Source organism: Leptopilina boulardi, unplaced genomic scaffold (genome assembly GCF_019393585.1).
Source record: "Leptopilina boulardi isolate dan_hultmark-lab unplaced genomic scaffold, ZJU_Lbou_2.1 LbouV2_167, whole genome shotgun sequence".
In the NCBI taxonomy this organism is placed as follows: Eukaryota; Metazoa; Arthropoda; class Insecta; order Hymenoptera; family Figitidae; genus Leptopilina; species Leptopilina boulardi.
Window position 1 is genome coordinate 140970 of NW_026137715.1, and position 17578 is coordinate 158547.

General features: G+C 29.5%; 1 protein-coding gene across 2 annotated transcripts in view; it reads right to left on the reverse strand.

Moving 5' to 3' along the window:
* Positions 1 to 17578, reverse strand: part of LOC127277427 (fat-like cadherin-related tumor suppressor homolog) — a 307324-nt gene that overhangs the window by 69054 nt on the left and 220692 nt on the right. The window lies entirely within an intron of this gene.

The following is a 17578-nucleotide window of genomic DNA, read 5'->3' on the forward strand; positions in this document are numbered from 1 at the left end:
ATCAAGAAAATAATTTGTCATGTAAGATGAAGAAAGATCAAAGGAATGTGTGAAGAAAAGAATTTGACATGTAAAAACGATAATTGGAATAAAAAAAGTGCAGGAGTTGCAATAATGTCTTTTGAAGATTTAGATGAAAGTAAAGTTCCACAGAATTATTTAGGTTTAATAAATGTAGAATGTAAGTTTTGTAACGCGTTACATTTTTTGTGTGAAAGACTGTCCCATAGATACATCACGGAGGAATGTCCCCGTGAAGAGGACATTATGATATCGCCTAAATGTCACAAAAATATTCCCGGTTGATATCAGCTTGACATTCAAGCAATATACCGTGCTACTTGGGTGGTAGATCCAATATAAAGAATTTTTTTTACATTTCTAATATTAAATTTTTTTGAAAAAAATAAATAAAAAATATGGTTAATGCACACTAGCAACGTAGTCGGCCGCTTGCGGACGACAAAGTTGCTAGTTTATAATAATTATTATTAAAAAAAAAATTATCTAAAACTTTTTCGTTTAGATTTTATAAATTATTATTATTGATATAGATGTAAAATGAATTCAATGAAAAAAAAAAAAAAAAAAAAAAATGAATAAGCAATTTCTTAGAGTTTTGACATTCGACTTTAATTAGGGTTTAAGCAAATGTTAATAAGAGCCTAAGTTGTTATCTTATTAAAAATTAAATTGAAGGCTGCCAACTTTTATTGAGTAGGCGCGCAGGTTAAAATTCTAAAAGTCGACATTGGGGTTCGGCCAATGATGATTCAACCAAAGAATATGTTAATTCTTTTGTTGAAAAAAATAATACTAATAATAATAATAATAATAATAATAATAATAATAATAATAATAATAATTTTTAATTAGAAAAATTTTTTTACCTTTTTTTTATTAACTAATTTTTAAAATAAATAATTTTTTTTTTATTTAAAATTAGAATAAAAATATTACAATAATATTGTAGTATCATTATTATTATTATTATTATTATTATTATTTTTTTTTTTATTACGTATTTTTTTAATTATTATTATTTTTATTATTATTAGGTATTAATATTATAGGTATTATTTTTATTTATATTTATATTTAAATTTTAATATTTAATATTATAATAATTTAAAATTGTAGCTTTTTTAATTTTATATTTTTCATGAATTATTTAAAATAAAATTTAATTACAATTTTTATTTTTTCATTCTTCTAAATTCAAATAAAAAAAATCAAAAAATTGTTCAAAATTATTGAAATGGATGTTATTTGAAGTTTAAAAGTATATGCTAACATTTATTTATAAAATTTATTTACTTAGAGGAATTATTAATTAAAAATTTTTAATTACTAAAATTAATATTCTTCTTTTTTATCATTATATTACATGAATAAATTAAAAACAAAGATTCTTTACGTATAGAATACTTTATGAACCTTAATGAATATCTAGCTTATTTTTTTTTAAATATATTTTTCTTCTAATTATATATAATAAAAAAAAATTTAATTATATTTTGTAATAAATAATAATATGTGAATAAATAAGAAATAAACTAAATTAATTTATTATTTTATTATTAAAAATGTATTATTCATTGAAATTTTGTTTAATTATAAAAAAAATTATTTATGTAATAATAATATAATAATAATTATAATAATAATTTATAATAATTATAATAATCGTTAACTTTCTAAATAAATAAATAAATAATAATATTGATTATATTTAATTATTTATAATTGTAATAATTATAAAAAAAAATCTTTGTAGTTTTTTATTAAAAAAATGAAAAGAAAATCAAAAACAGAATATTTTTGAAAAGTCATAATTGATAAAAATGTCATGTGACAAAGATTTTTGAATTATTCATTGCTTTATTCATTGCCATGATTCAGAATAAGCTTTACAAGTCAATTTAAAGACTATATATACATCTATGTAAGAGCATTATATACCACAATCTGGAACGTGGTTTCCACAGAAACCAATATGGATTCTTTTCTACCAAGAGTTTCCTATATATATATATATATATATATATATATATAGGTGCCGGGGGTATTAAATATCAGTCTTCTTTTTCACTTCGCTGTTCCTGGAGAGATGAACAACGACACCGGAAACATTGCGCCCGCGAAATCGAATATATCTGAGAATTTTTTTTTTCCTTTTTCACTCTCAAAATACAAAATAAATAACATTTATATAATTTTCATCAATATAACTATAAACATATAAATAGATATATTTTTTTTATGGCGAAATTTTTTGAAAAACAAAATTTTTCAATAAATAATGATTGTAACGAAAAAAAAAATTAAAAATAAAAAAATTTTTTAAAAATATTTATATTATGGAAAATAAATAAATATTTATTTAATAAAAAATTTTTGTCACGTTTGATATCTGAGAATATGACATATAGTCAATTGCTTAGAAAAGTCAGAAATTGTTGAATTTTCAATGTACACCTGACAAACAGAGTTTCCGTCATGTGAGAGAGAGAGAGAGAGAGAGAGGGGGGGGGGGGAAAGCATCCTTCAAGTATATATGGATGGATAGTGACATTGTAAATTTCTACAGAAAAGTTTACAACACGACAAGCACGTGTGTGGTTTGTGACACATTGCAAAAAGCACTCACTATATATGTATACAGTATGGAGCAAAGAAATCTTTTTCTTCTTGTAAAAATTATGTGTTTCGTCTTTTCACATATATGAAAATATATATTTTGCAGAAAACAAAAAAAATTGTAAATAATTTTTTTAAAAAATTTTTTAAAAGAAAAAAACAATTTTAAATGCTTAAAATAAAAAAATTGTGATTAATTGGTTATCACTTAAAATTATTTCAAAATTAACAAAGTTAAAAGATGGAATAAACAAAAATCTGCTGTACCGACTGTCGATATAGTCAGAATTCTGCTTTACCGTTAGTCAATATAAATAGAATTCTACTTTACCGATAGTCGGTATAAACAGAAATCTACTTTACCGATAATCAGTATAAACAGAATTCTACTTTACCGATAGTCGTTATAAACATAATTCAATTTTACCGTCGGTGCATATAATAATAAGAATTCTATTTTTATTGACAGTTGAGATTGACAGAAATCTACTTCACCGGTAGTCGATACAAACATGAATTCTCTTTTACCGTCAGTTGATATAATAGGAATTCTATTTTTACCGGTAGTTGAGATAGACAGAATTCTACTTTACCGGTAGTCAATACAAACAAAATTCTCTTTTACCGTCAGTCGATATAATAAGAATTCTATTTTTACCGACAAGAATTTTACTGTACAGAGTATATATAAACAGAATTCTGTAGTACCAACTGTCAATATATACAGAATTCTTTTTTACCGATAGTTGTTGCAAATAATATTCTATTGTACCATCAGTCGATATAAACAGAACTCTACTTTACCGACCGTTGATATAAACAGAATCCTGTTTTACTGATAGTCGATATAATCAGAATTCTGTTTTATTGAAAGTCGATATACCGAACCCTGTACAGATAGTCGATATAAACAAAATTGTTTTATCGATAGTCGATATAAGGAAAAATCTGCTATACCGACATTCAGAATTTTATATTTCCGACAGTTAAAATAATAAAAATTCTTTTTTATCGACTGTCGATATAAGCAGAAATCTGCGGTACCGACATTCAAAGTTTTGTTTTACCGACAGTTGTGATAGTAGAAATTCTGTTGTACTGACTGTCGGTATAAACAGAATTGTTTGTATCGACAATCGATATAAACTAGTTTCTATCATACCGACAGTTGATATAAACAGAATTCTGTTATGCCAATAGTCGGTAAATGGAAATTCTTTGAATTAAAACAATAATAAATCAAATTTTGAATTGAATATTTCCATTTAAAATAGTAGTGTAACAATACTTTTTCAAATGCGCTGAGATGAGACAAAAATTTTTTCCAATTGAATTTTTCCTTCCAGGTGGAAAAAAGACATAAATTTTTTCTTATCGTCCACCGTTCTCTCTCTTTCTCTTTCTCTCAGTGCATTTATTCCATTTTCGAATAAATCAATGATTGTAATCTATGAAGTATCATCTGCATTCGATTAGCATTTTGTAAGCATTCGATGAGAATGATGAGTTTTATGTGTGTATACTCTCTTTCTCGATCAATGCAAATAGATATATATATATATATATACGAAGCGAGTTACGAGGCGCGTCACATGGCAGGTGTACACTTTTAGTCGTGCACATATAGTCATTGAAAAACACACGTGACCTGAAAAAAATGACTCATATATACTCTCACGATGAAGACAGACAAGATTCATTTTGTAAACCACGTCGAAACTCATTGAAAAGCAAATCTTGCTTTTGATGGTGTCGCAAAAGTGGATCTTATATATTTATATGTGTCTTATCTGATTATTGAAATTTTTTCAATGTATTTTATCACGTTCTTTTGCTTTCGTATATTCTGCACTCACTGTTAAAAATCGAATCTTATCATCTTTTAATAATTTTTTTTGTCCTTTATTTTGTTTCGTAATAAAGCAATTTTGGGAAAAAAAATATTCTTGGTCTTTAATTTTAATTTTACTTTCATTCCAATTTCACTTTTACTTTAATATAATTTCACTTTCACTTCAATACAATTCCACTTTCAATTCACTTCCTTTTCAATTTACAATCATTACACTTTCACTTCAATATAATTCCACTTTCACATCACTTTCAATTAAATATAATTCCACTTTCACTTCACTTCAATACAATTCCACTTTCACTTTACTTTACTATCACTCCACTATCGTTCACCTTCACTTCAATATCATTTCATTTTCACTTTACTCTGCTATCATTCTTCTTTCACTTCAATAAAATTTCACTCTTACTTCACTTCTTTTCTTTACATTCACTTTACTTCCACATTCTCTTTAATATAATTTCCAATTTCACTTCACTCTTACTTCGATATAATTCTACAATCACTTCACTTCCTTTTCACATTTTCAATACAATATAATTTCACTTTCACATCACTTCCTTTTCAATTTATTATCATTCCACTTTCACTTTACTACCATTCAACTTTTACTTCAATATAATTCTACTTTCACTTCACTTTTTTTTCACTTTACTATCATTCCACTTTTATTTCAATGTAATTCCACTTTCACATCACTTCCTTTTCACTTTACTACCATTATTTCACTTTACTTTACTTTCTTTTTACTTAATTTTTACTTCAATATCACACAACTTTTATTTCCAATTAATTGGTTCAGTTTTCTTTACTTTACTATCATTCCACTTTCACTTTACTTTTACTTCACTATTATTTCACTTTTACATTATCTCACCTTTATTTCATATTACTTCTATTTAACTTAAAGTCAAAGTGGGGTGAAAATGAAGTTGAAGTGTCATGAAACAAAAATAAAGTGGAAGTAATGTGGGATAAGTTTTGTGGATTGGAAGTGAATAAACAAGGAGTGAAGTGAAAATGACGTATAAGTGAGAATGTAATTGCAATGTAAGTGAAAGTGATATTGCAGTGGAAATGAAATATAAGAGAAGTGAACTGAAATTGGAGTAGAAGTGAAGTGCAGTGAAGTAAAATTGAAGCGAAGTGAACCGGAATTGGAGTGAAAGTGAAGTAAACTGCAGTAAAGTGAAAGTGTAGTGAAGTGAAATGGAATTATATTGAAGTGAAAGTTAAATGATAGTAAAGTGAAAAGGAAGTGAAGTAAAAGTAGAATTATATTCAAGTAAAGGTGAAATGAAAGTAAGGTGAAAGTGGAATGTTAGTAAAGTGAAAATAAATTGAAGTGAAAGTGGAATTATATTGAAGTGAAAGTGAAATGAAAGTGGAATTGTATTGAAGTGATTGTGAATTAATGTTGAATTATATTGAAGTGAAAGTAAAGTGAAAGTGAAGTGAAAGTGGAATTGTATTGAAGTGAATGTGAAATGAAAGTTGAATTATATTGAAGTGAAAGTGAAGTGAAGTGTATGTCAATGTAAACGTGGAATGATACTAAAGTGAATGTGAAGAAAAGTGAACAAATTAAGTGAAACTGAAAGTTTTCTGACATTGACGTGAAAATGAATTGAAAGTGAATTAATCTCCCATCACTAAATAAAAAACAATGTTTATCTTCAATTTATGTCTAAATTAATTAAAAATTTATCAACATATTTTGCCTTTCGTCAAAAAAGAGCGAAAAAAAAATTTCGAAATCCATAAGACGCATGAGATTAGAGTTTAGTTTTGGAACTATATACGGTTACCCTCCAGAGAGTTATGGATAGTCGTAGATCAACTGCTTTTGGGTCGCGTTTTGAAATGTGTAATCAGCGTCTGTGAGTTACTGCTCGTCGCGATTGTAATCGGCATTCACCTCACGGTGTTATACGAAGCGATCCTAACCGGAAAAGCGATCGATGGGGTCCGGTGAACCACACATACACACAAAATCCCTTCGCTTTTTGTTCCCGTAGACCCTTCTCTCTCTCTCTCCCTCTTTTACTGATGAACTAATCGCTATTCGATTTCCATTCAGATGAGAATTTTTTTTTTCTCTCTCTCTCTCTCTCCCAACTGATAAAGGCGCAAACCAATTGAGATTAAAACTGATTAGAGAAGATGACTCATTCAAATGCCGCTGCACCAAAATGAAATTAAGATACCTATGCATTTAATTAAATCGAGAGTTTTATTGATTCAATAATTGCAAAAGTCGCGGCATTTCTATATATTATAAATAAACGTAAATAATATTTTTCATCAAATTTTAACACACGATCGTATTAAAAAACAAAGCTTAAGTATACGCAGCATTTCTGATGAATATTTAAAAAAATAATTTTTTAAAATGAAAAATTCTATAATTTTTTGCCAATAAAAACGATTTTTTTAAAAAATTATTTCTTCCAAAATCGTTTATCATAAACGTTGTGTGTACTTCTGCTTTGTATTTAAAAAAAACAGATTCGACAATCAATAATATTCTACAAATTAATTTTTACAAACAAAAATAAGTATTTTCTATTCTCAACTAAATTGTCCTATATTATCCTAACATTAAGTAATTTTACGTAAATATTAAAAGATTTATGAATTAATTTTACATAATTATTAAAAGCTATATATCAATTAATATATGTACTACTCCAATTCATAAATATTCAATTTAATAATTAGTCATGGAACATGATAGAATTAAAAAAAAAATGTCAATCCCAAAAGTACTTTCAGTGTGTTGCAATTTTAAAGCTAATGGATTTCGATTAATTTAGAAATATATATATATTTTACAGGGAAATATGAACCAATATGACAAATAATAATGTAGAATATTAAATGTTAAAATTTGCTTTTCAAATTTAAAAAGACAAAATTACATTAAAGTTCTTTTTTTTAAATATTTCCAAAGACGTAATAACAAAAAAAAACCTTTTATAATTCTTACAAATCTCTTGGATATTTTACTGTAATGAATTGAAAAGAGAAATAACTGTAAAATAATTAAATAAAAAACATAATTTTTAATTCTATATTATAAGTGAATTATATATATATAACGGTATATATCATATATATAAAGCCGATTAAGCAAGAAGGCGAACCTGTTGATTGACGTAAACGCGATGCGTCAAATCCTCGATAGGTTAACAATCCATCTTAATGGTGCTCCATTCTGCTCGAAGCAATACGAGCACTCAGTTCCGACGCCAGTCAATGCACCTCAACTGCATATCAATGCATCTACACCAACTGATTTGCATATTCACCTTCTTCTTCTTTTTCTTATTTTTCTTCTTCCAACATCATTTATACTTGATATGTTTCGCGCGAGAAATGTTCAACGAGACTATTCTCATTGCTGAAGAAAGCCAGAGAAAGTAGAATAGGTGATGGAAGTTTTTTTTTTTTTTTTTTTGAAAAACACTTACGGTTCGACGAATAATAAATAAATTTTATCGATAGTCGATATAAACGAAAGTCTACTTTACCCATAGTCGATATAAATAGATTTCTACTTTACCGATAGTCGATATAAATAAAATTCTACTTTAGCGATAGTCGGTAAAAAAAAGAATTCTACTTTACCGATAGTCGGTATAAACAGAATTCTACTTTTCCCGTAGTCGATATAACGATAGTCGGTATAAACAATCCTATTTTACCGTCAGTTGATATAATAATAATTCTACTTTATCGACAGTTGAAATAGAGAATTCTACTTTACCAATAAACCATATAAACAGAATTCTACTTTACCTATGGTCGGTATAAACAGAATTCCACTTTAACGATAATCGGTATAAACAGAATTCTATTTTACCGTTAGTTAATAAAATAAGAATTCTATTTTTACCGGCAGTTGACATAGATAGAATTCTATTTTACAGTCACTTGATATAATAAGAATTCTACTTTACCGGTAGTTGTTGCAAAGAGCATTCTAATGTACCATTAGTCGATATAAATAGAATTCTACTTTACCGACCGTCGATATAAACAGAACTCTGCCTTAGCGATAGTGAATTCTTCTGTTTTAGTTAGAGTTATTTTTTTATTTAATTTTAAAAATAACTAATTTTTACGTCTAATTATTTTAGGTTAATTTCTTATGATCACTTTATTGATCTCTAATAAACGTTATCTATTCTTTAAAAAAAAAAATTTCTCCTCACTTTGAATTTTCTAATCAAAGCGAAACTTTGTGGTGTACGTTTAGTATACCGTAACGAGCCGTTACCGTTGCGTGTGTACCAATGAATGTTCTATCTACGAAGACAACATGACACGTAAAGCTAAGTACCAGGGTACGACCTATACACGATGTTTCCAAGTGCACACACGAGCGAGTCAAACGATCGATCGATCGCTCATCATTATCGAAGGTGAATGTTTTCGGTCTCCGTTCATCAATTTAAATTGGCACCAATGTAAAAAAAAGTATACACTACATATATATATATATAAAACTGACGGAGGACAGTTATCGGTTCACTGCACCAACGACACGACACACGATAAAACGATAACGATTCCCTTCTACAATTGATATTACAACGACCATTCTTGCAGTCATTAATAGATGAAAAAGTTTTATTAAAAAAAAAAAATAAACGATTTGGCTCAACTAATGATCAGTGTCGTGGGTTCTTGATTTACAAAGTGTGGGCTGCAATGTTGAGTTAGCAAGAGATAAAACGTGAAAGTTATAACACTCTTTCTTTATATAGGCAAGACATAACAATAATAATGATTGCCTAAACATTGATATATATAATGAAAATGAAAAAAAATTCATGTAAACTAATTGGATTGTTTCTTTTCATTAGTTAATTTTGTGCTATTTCGATATTTTTCTTCGATATAAGCAGATTTCTATTTTACCAACATTCGATATAAACAAATTTCTACTTTATCGATAGTCGGTATAGATAGAATTTCACTTTACCGATAGTCGGTAAAACAGAATACCACTTTACCTATTACTAATGCAAACAGAATTCAACTTTACCAAAAGTTGATATAGGAAGAATTATATTTCGCCGGTAGACGATACAAACAGAATTCTACTTTACCGATAATCGGTATAAACAGAATTCTATTTTACCATCAGTCGATATAATGTGAATTCTATTTTTAGCTACTGCTGAGATTGACAGAGTTCTACTTTACCAGTAGACGATATAAAAAGATTGCTATTTTACCGATAGTCAATATAAGCAGATTTCTACTTTATCGATAGTCGGAATAAACAAAATTCTACTTTGTCGATAGACAAAATAAATAGATTGCTATTTTACCGATAGTCAATATAAGCAGATTTCTACTTTATCGATAGTCGGTATAAACAAAATTCTACTTTGTCGATAGTCGAAATAAACATACTTCTACTTTACTTATAGTCGATATAAACACATTTCTACTTTATCGATAGTTTGTAAAATTGAAAAAGAAGTTTCACATTCAATCCATCAGCGTTTGTATATATACTCCCTGAACGTAGGCATTAAAAAAAATAAAGAAGATAATAAATTCACAAGTGGACATCGTTTTCAACTTTATAGCAAATACCTCAATATTTTTTAGGTTCCACTGCGCCTTTTTCCTGAGAACGACAATTTATTGCTTTCTTTGATAATATTGAGAGGGCTTCTTTGCCAAACTTTTTTTTTCTTACTAAAATTCGTAAGTTTCTTGAAACAAAGTATACAGTTCGTTGAGGGGAAAAATAACTATTCTACTTTCAAGACTGGACGGGATCACGTTGCAAAGATATAGTTGGCAAAACGTATGTGTTTTGGAAAGGATATATACGAAATTCAACCAAAAGCAAAGAAGATTCCGAGGGGACAATTCGTTTCACTGTCACTTGGACGTGATAGATTGCAATGGTGGGCAATGGATTCTCTGACCGTTCTTATATCTTTCCTGGCAGACACGTAACCACAGTGGCTGTGCATGCAAGATTTCAAATGGCGCTTATATATATATATATATATATATATATATATATATATATATATATATATATATATATATATATATATATATAACAAAGTGACAAAAAAAAGCGAAAAAAAATTTCAAAAAATAAAAAAAAAATTTTTTTAATAAAAAAGGAAACGACTTTATGTAATTCTCTGAAACTCAGCTCTCCAAGAGAGAAAAAGAGAGGAAGAGAGTTGATGCGGTGGCACTCCCTTCACGCGCACTCCGCCACTACAATTTATTTACGCCACTGAAATGTTCCTTTTCAGAGGAACTAAAATTTTTTGTCACAGGTGTCGTGCCGAATAGAAATATAATCGAGAGAGTGAAGAATTGAAAAGTGTCAGGCCGACACCGCCGCTGCCGAGGACAAAAGAGCAATTTTCCACGAAAGCGAAAACGAATAACGCTAAAATCGAAAATGTGCAACATGATGAAAAAACTGAATATCCACCCCCCACCCTCCCCTCAAAAAAAAGGAGAACAAGATAAATTGAAAATCAAGCGTCGCAATTGGAAAAAGGGATTGAATTCAATCAAAATTGGTAAAATTACGTTGAGTGCACGTATTTATGAAAATAATAATAATAAAAATAAAAGAAATAAATTTAAACGATATTTTAAATAATAATTTCGAAAAACTGAATTTTATTCAATTTAAAAATTAATTAAAAAGTAATATTACATCAAAATTTCATTTCAATTAATTTAACCGTAATTAAAAAATTAATCCCCTGAAAAAGTTATTTAATTCTTAATATCAAATTTTACATTACCAATAGTCGATATAAATAGATTTCTACTTTATCAGTAGTCGATACAAACAGAATTCTACATTACCGATAGTCGATATAAACAGAATTCTCCATTACCAATAGTCTGTATAAGCAGATTTCTACTTTACCGATAGTCGACATAAACAGATTTCTACTTTACCGATAGTCGGTATAAACAGAGCTCTATTTTACCGTTAATCGATATGACGTGAATTCTGTTTTTACCGATAGTTTGGATAAACAGAATTCTACTTTACCGACAGTCGATATACATAGAATTCACATTTAATTATAGATGCGATAACAAAAATTCTGCTGTATCAGCAGTACATATGAACAAAATTCTGCAGTATCAACTGTCGATATAATGAGAAATAAACAGACGGTACAAATAAACAGAATTATGCACTACCAACTGCCGATATAACTAGTAAAATAATGCAGTTTCTTACCAACTTTTAATATAAACAGAATTCTTTTTTTGTCGATAAAACGGAATCCTGCTTTACCGACAGTAGATATGAACAGAATCCTTTTTTTCCGACACTAGATATTCACAGAACTCTTTAGTACTAACTGTCGATAATGTCAGAAACAGATTTCAGTTTTTACCGACTGCCAATAAAAACTGAGTCCTGTTTTACCGACAGTCGCGATAACGAGAATTCTTCTGTATCGACAGTTGGTATCAAAAGAATTTTGCCTCATCGATTACCAATAGAACTTAAATTCTGCTTTACCGATTAAAAATTTCAATAAAAATAATTTTACATCTAAACTTAAATTGAATTCATTTGTAAGTAATAAAAACAAATTAATTCCCCTTTAGAAGATATTAATTAATTCTAAAAAGAAAGAGGAGCTTGAGTTTGAAAACATAAAATATAATTCTTTTAGTGTTCTTTTAACTTGTTTAAATTTTAATCTAAAATATATTTGAAAAAAAATATTTTATTAAAACTTGTATCCTTTCTTTGTATATAAATATTCCTATGACCATTCATCAAAAAAAAAAAATTTCCCTTTTTTTGGTACGAGTGAAGAAATTAATTACAGTGCGCGCCATTTCTAAGAGAGAAATTTTCTTCTTTAATCAGCGATGCTCTTGAATGACCTTCGTATTTCAAGTGCATTCATTTCCAATTCTAAAAATGTTGCCTGATGCTGAAGAAATTCTGTGAACTACCAACTTGGTAAAAGTGCATGAAACTTTCATTTTTTCATTAAAGCACAGCCAGACTTTATTTATACCGATATAGCCACTCGAGTTTCTGATGATGATAACTTTTAAAAATAGTTTAATCAAAAGCTGTTTTTTCGAAAATAAAAACCTCTTGAATAAAATGGGATAAAGAAAGAATTTTTTTTTTCAAAAAATAGTTTCATTATTAATTGTATTTAATTATTATAAAAATATTGTTTGTTTTTTTTTGTATTACAAGGAGAAATAATTTAATATAATGATTTCTATGGAATTTTTGGGAGATTTTATTTTTTTCAAAAATGGGTAATTTTTTTTCTTCATGGTAAAAAGAAGCAACGCAGACGATGTTCTTGATTCAAAAGAAAACTTGTATTGCTCTGTAAATTTTTATCAACCATAACGTCAAATTTCATTCTCGAAGATAGGCCAACTTTCTCATTTTCGTTTTAGGAGAAAAATTTTATCGACAGTCTTTAGAATACGATGAGAGGAAGAGAGAGAGAGAGAGAGAAAGGGAAGGAACTTGATGACGCGAAGTGAGATTCGATCTTGAAACTCAATTTGAAGGGATCCCCTCGTAAAATAATGCGAAATCTAGCGGAAAGTGACCACCACTCTTTTTTTGATGTGCCTTTTATCAGTATCGAAATTATTTTTTTAATCACAGTTTAGTTTTATTAAAATAGACGTTTAACATACCAGGGTTGAAAAAAAATTTACGTTCTTTTTGGGATAATATTTTATATATTCATGAAAGGAAGTCATTTTTAAAATAATATTTTCATTTTGAATGTCAATTGGATCTGATAAATATTAAATGCTTCCTAAATAATTTTGTCAGAATTCTGTTTTACCGACAATTGAATAATCAGAATTCTACCTTACCGATAGTAGATAAAAACAGAATTCTGTAGTACCAACTTATGATATAACTGAAAACAGAATAGTCTTTACCGACTGTCGATATTAACAGACTCCTATTTTACCGACAGTATTGCGATAACGAGAATTCTGCTTTACCGGCAGTAGATAAAATCAAAATAGTCTTTAGGAGTCATCCATAAAGCATGTGATACATTTTTTTGAAATTTTAACAACCCCCCCCCCCTCCTCCTTGTGATGCTTTTTCCTTTAACGATTAACATGTAGTGTGATATTTTGCTGACCTCCCCTACCCCTAAAGCATCACATGCTTTATGGATGTCCCCTTACCGACTGTCGATATTAACAGAGTCCTGTTTTTACCAACAGTTTGTTATAACAAGAATTCTGCTGTACTCGAAAACACTCAAATCGTTAAGGATTAGGCATCAACTTTTCTCTCTTTGAAAAACAATTTCACCTTCTTTTTCACAACTTCTTTCACTTCAACAATACCTCAAAGATTTAGTCGTTGCATTACACAGGATTTTTTTTGACTTTTCCGATGTCACCTCTTCAAGTTTTGTCGCTTCACCTCAGAAAAGTTCGTTCACACTCATACACCCTGGAGATCTCTACCTATAAATAATTCTTATTCAGATTTATGGGAACTGAGCTTGAACTGTGAGAATCGACTTTTGCGAAAAGTCACACAGGACGTGTAAAGACGTCTAGAGTCGCGCGCGCGATTTCTTTTTTTTTTTTTTGAATGAAAGTATAGGGAAAACCCCGTGGAGACATTTCAGTAATCCTCGCGTAACCAGAAGGAATACGAAACTTTAAAACAAAAAAATAGTATCACGATTCCACCTGCACTGTCAATGTTCTAATGGAAAATGGTGGTTTATATTCCTTTTCTATATGCCATACAGATTGAAGGGATTCTGAAAGAGTGAGAGAGATCGTAAACGCCTCTTTTTCCAATAAAGAAGAGTTGAATTTGATCCTATGCATCAAGGTATGGTTGAGGAAAAAAAAAGAATGTGGGGGGGGGGTGGTCGAAAGGGGGACGATAAAAAGTTCCCTTTGTTTTCGTTCGTTTATTGACTTGCACAGTAAATTACTATCGAGTGTATAGTCTTTTATACCTCTGCAACCGTTTTTTATGAGTGAGACTGCAAAATGGCCGAAGAGTCCGGAAAATGGACTCTCTCTCTCTCTCTCTCTCTCTCTCTCTCTCTCTCTCTCTCTCTCTCTCTCTCTCTCTCTCTCTCTCTCTCTCTCTCTCTCTCTCTCTCTCTCTCTCTCTCTCTCTCTCTCTCTCTCTCTCTCTCTCTCTCTCTCTCTCTCTCTCTCTCTCTCTCTCTCTCTCTCTCTCTCTCTCTCTCTCTCTCTCTCTCTCTCTCTCTCTCTCTCTCTCTCTCTCTCTCTCTCTCTCTCTCTCTCTCTCTCTCTCTCTCTCTCTCTCTCTCTCTCTCTCTCTCTCTCTCTTTCTGCACTCTAAAACTTGTTCCTCTGGATACTCCCATTTTTATTTTTGTTACCACCCATTTCTATCTTTTGTGTTTTTTTTTTCTAAAAAAGAAAAAATTAATCTCTTTTTAATTGTTTTATTGACAAACACTGTTGGAGACATAAATATTTGATTTTTTTTTTTTTAAGAGAAGTAAAAATTATTATAAAAATGAGATGAATGGGAAAAAACAAAAGAATGCGGACAAAAAGGGACGCTTAAAGAAATTATTCTTTGGTAATTCAGAAAAGAGGGATTCTGTGACTTGACTTCACTCCATTTTCACTTCACTTTCAATCCATTTTCACTCCGTTTTCTCTTTTACTTCAGTTTCACTCTATTTTCACTCCGTTTTCTCTTTTACTTTCATTTTCACTACATTTTCACTTCACTCCACTTTACTCCGTTTCCTCTTTCACTTTCGCTCCATTTTTTAATCACTCCATTTTTACTCCGTTTCCTCTTTCACTTCAGTTTCACTCTATTTTCACTCCGTTTTCTTTTTTACTTTCATTTTCACTACATTTTCACTTCACTCCACTTTACTCCGTTTCCTCTTTCACTTTCGCTCCATTTTTTAATCACTCCATTTTTACTCCGTTTCCTCTTTCACTTTCACTCCATTTTCACTTTACTTTACGTTCACTCTATTTTCTCTTTCACTTCACTGTCACTTCACTTCACTTCACTTTAAAGTACTTTCACTTCATCACTTTAAATTGAATGAAGTAAAAGTGAAATGAAAATGCAGTGAAAATGTAGTAATAGTGAAAAAGAAAATCAAGTGAAAATGGAGTAAAAGTTAATCGAAAATTCAGTGAAAGTGAAGTAAAAATCGAGGGAAAGTAAAGTGAAAATAGAGAAAAAATGGAGTGAAAGTGAAAGAGAAAACGGAGTGAGAATGGAGTGAAGCGAAAGTGAAAGTGGAGTGAAATTGAAGTAAAGTGAAAATGTAGTGAAGTGAATGGAAAATTGAGTGAAAGTAAAAGAGCAAATGGAGTGAAAATGAATTGAAAGTGGGGTGAAGTGAAAGTGAAGTGAAAATAAAGTTAAAGAGGAGTAAAAATATTATTATTTCTTTTTTTCTTTGTCTATTTGAAAATAGAGTGAAATTGGAGTAAAAGTGAAGTCAAGTTACAGAATCGCACCCTAGATTACAGAATTCGGAATCCTGTACCCCTTAATATGGTATCAACCTCCCCCCTTAATATGGTAATCAACCCCCCTCCCTTAATTCTAAGATACAAAATTGTTTTTTCCAAACTAATTTAATTCTCCATTTCCTTTAGATAATTCCAATAAAATGAATCCAATTTTTAAAAAATTATGTCTAGCATGTAGAATCTAATATCCTTTTTCTTCATTGAATTTAAGTTTGTTAATATACAGTGGTATATAGTGGGAAACATGAGAAAATACACAACGCCTCGCGGCTACTTGCCTGGAATAAATTTTATTAGTAACTAAAACCTCACCAAACTAAGTTTGTATCCGCTTTTGTCGAAAGTTGCAACTGTTTTTTTTCCATTCTTTTAACCTATATCTACCTAGCCAACCTATACCCACCTAGAGATGCGATGAAGAAAACTGTGAGAATTTTCTAGTTTGGCTTCCATAGCTATTTTTTTTTCTTTTTAATATAATAGTATCCCTTTCAAAAGAAAATGTTGTACAAAGTTTTTTGTTGTTAGTTGTTTAACGCCTGTAATTACTTGACGTTAAATTAATTGCAAAAAAAAATGAACGCGGTATCAAAGAAAATAGCAAAAGCGAGCAAAAGTTTTACTTCATGTTGGTAAAAAAAACACAAAAAAAAAAAAAAAACATTGTTATCCAAAGTATGAAGGGATTCGTCGCGGTTTGCTCGCGACCAGAAAATGGTCAGGGTTCGTCTAAATGGAATTTCCATGATCGAATGATGAGAATAGTTGGCACGTTTTGGTGACCCTCGAAACTCCTAACACTTCACACTCACTCTCTCCCTTCGAGATTCTATCCCTCACATTTAGACATTCCAGTGAATATAATTCCGTAGACTGAAAACTTGACAAAATTCCAATCGACATATTTCGAGAATTTTTTTTTGGGTTTCTTTAAATCTATTTATGAAATTAATACAGAATTTTCCGTTTAAAAAAAAAGAGGGCGGCTTTAAAAATATTATTTTCAATTTCTATTAAAGTCTCTTTTCGATTTAGATTATTATTATTATTATTATTTTTTTTTTTTTTTGCAAAATATAATTTGATAACGCTTCGAACTAAAGTGTTTCAGTGTCGTGTGTAGTAAGTAATGAAAAGTTGTCGCTGGCGAAATATTCGCCGTTGTGTGTTGTGGTATTAGGAGACGTCAGCTGCAAAGGGTATATCAATTTGGTGTATAGAGGAGAGAAGGCTGCAAGCGTTTGGTGGGTGCCACGAGACGGAGGTACAAGTTATAAATTCTCCCGTATCGACGGGAAGCGCGATGACTCCATCGACCCACTGCAAAATCGTTATTTATGATTATGGGCGTCGCTCTCTTTATTAATTTATTACACAATTCACCCCGCGCTTTTGCGCCACTATATATATATATATATATATATATATATATATATATATATATATATGTACCTATCGAATAGAGAAAAAGTTCTAGTAAAAGCCTTAATACGCAATTTTCCTTTCATTATTATTTAATGTGTGAAAAACTGTATA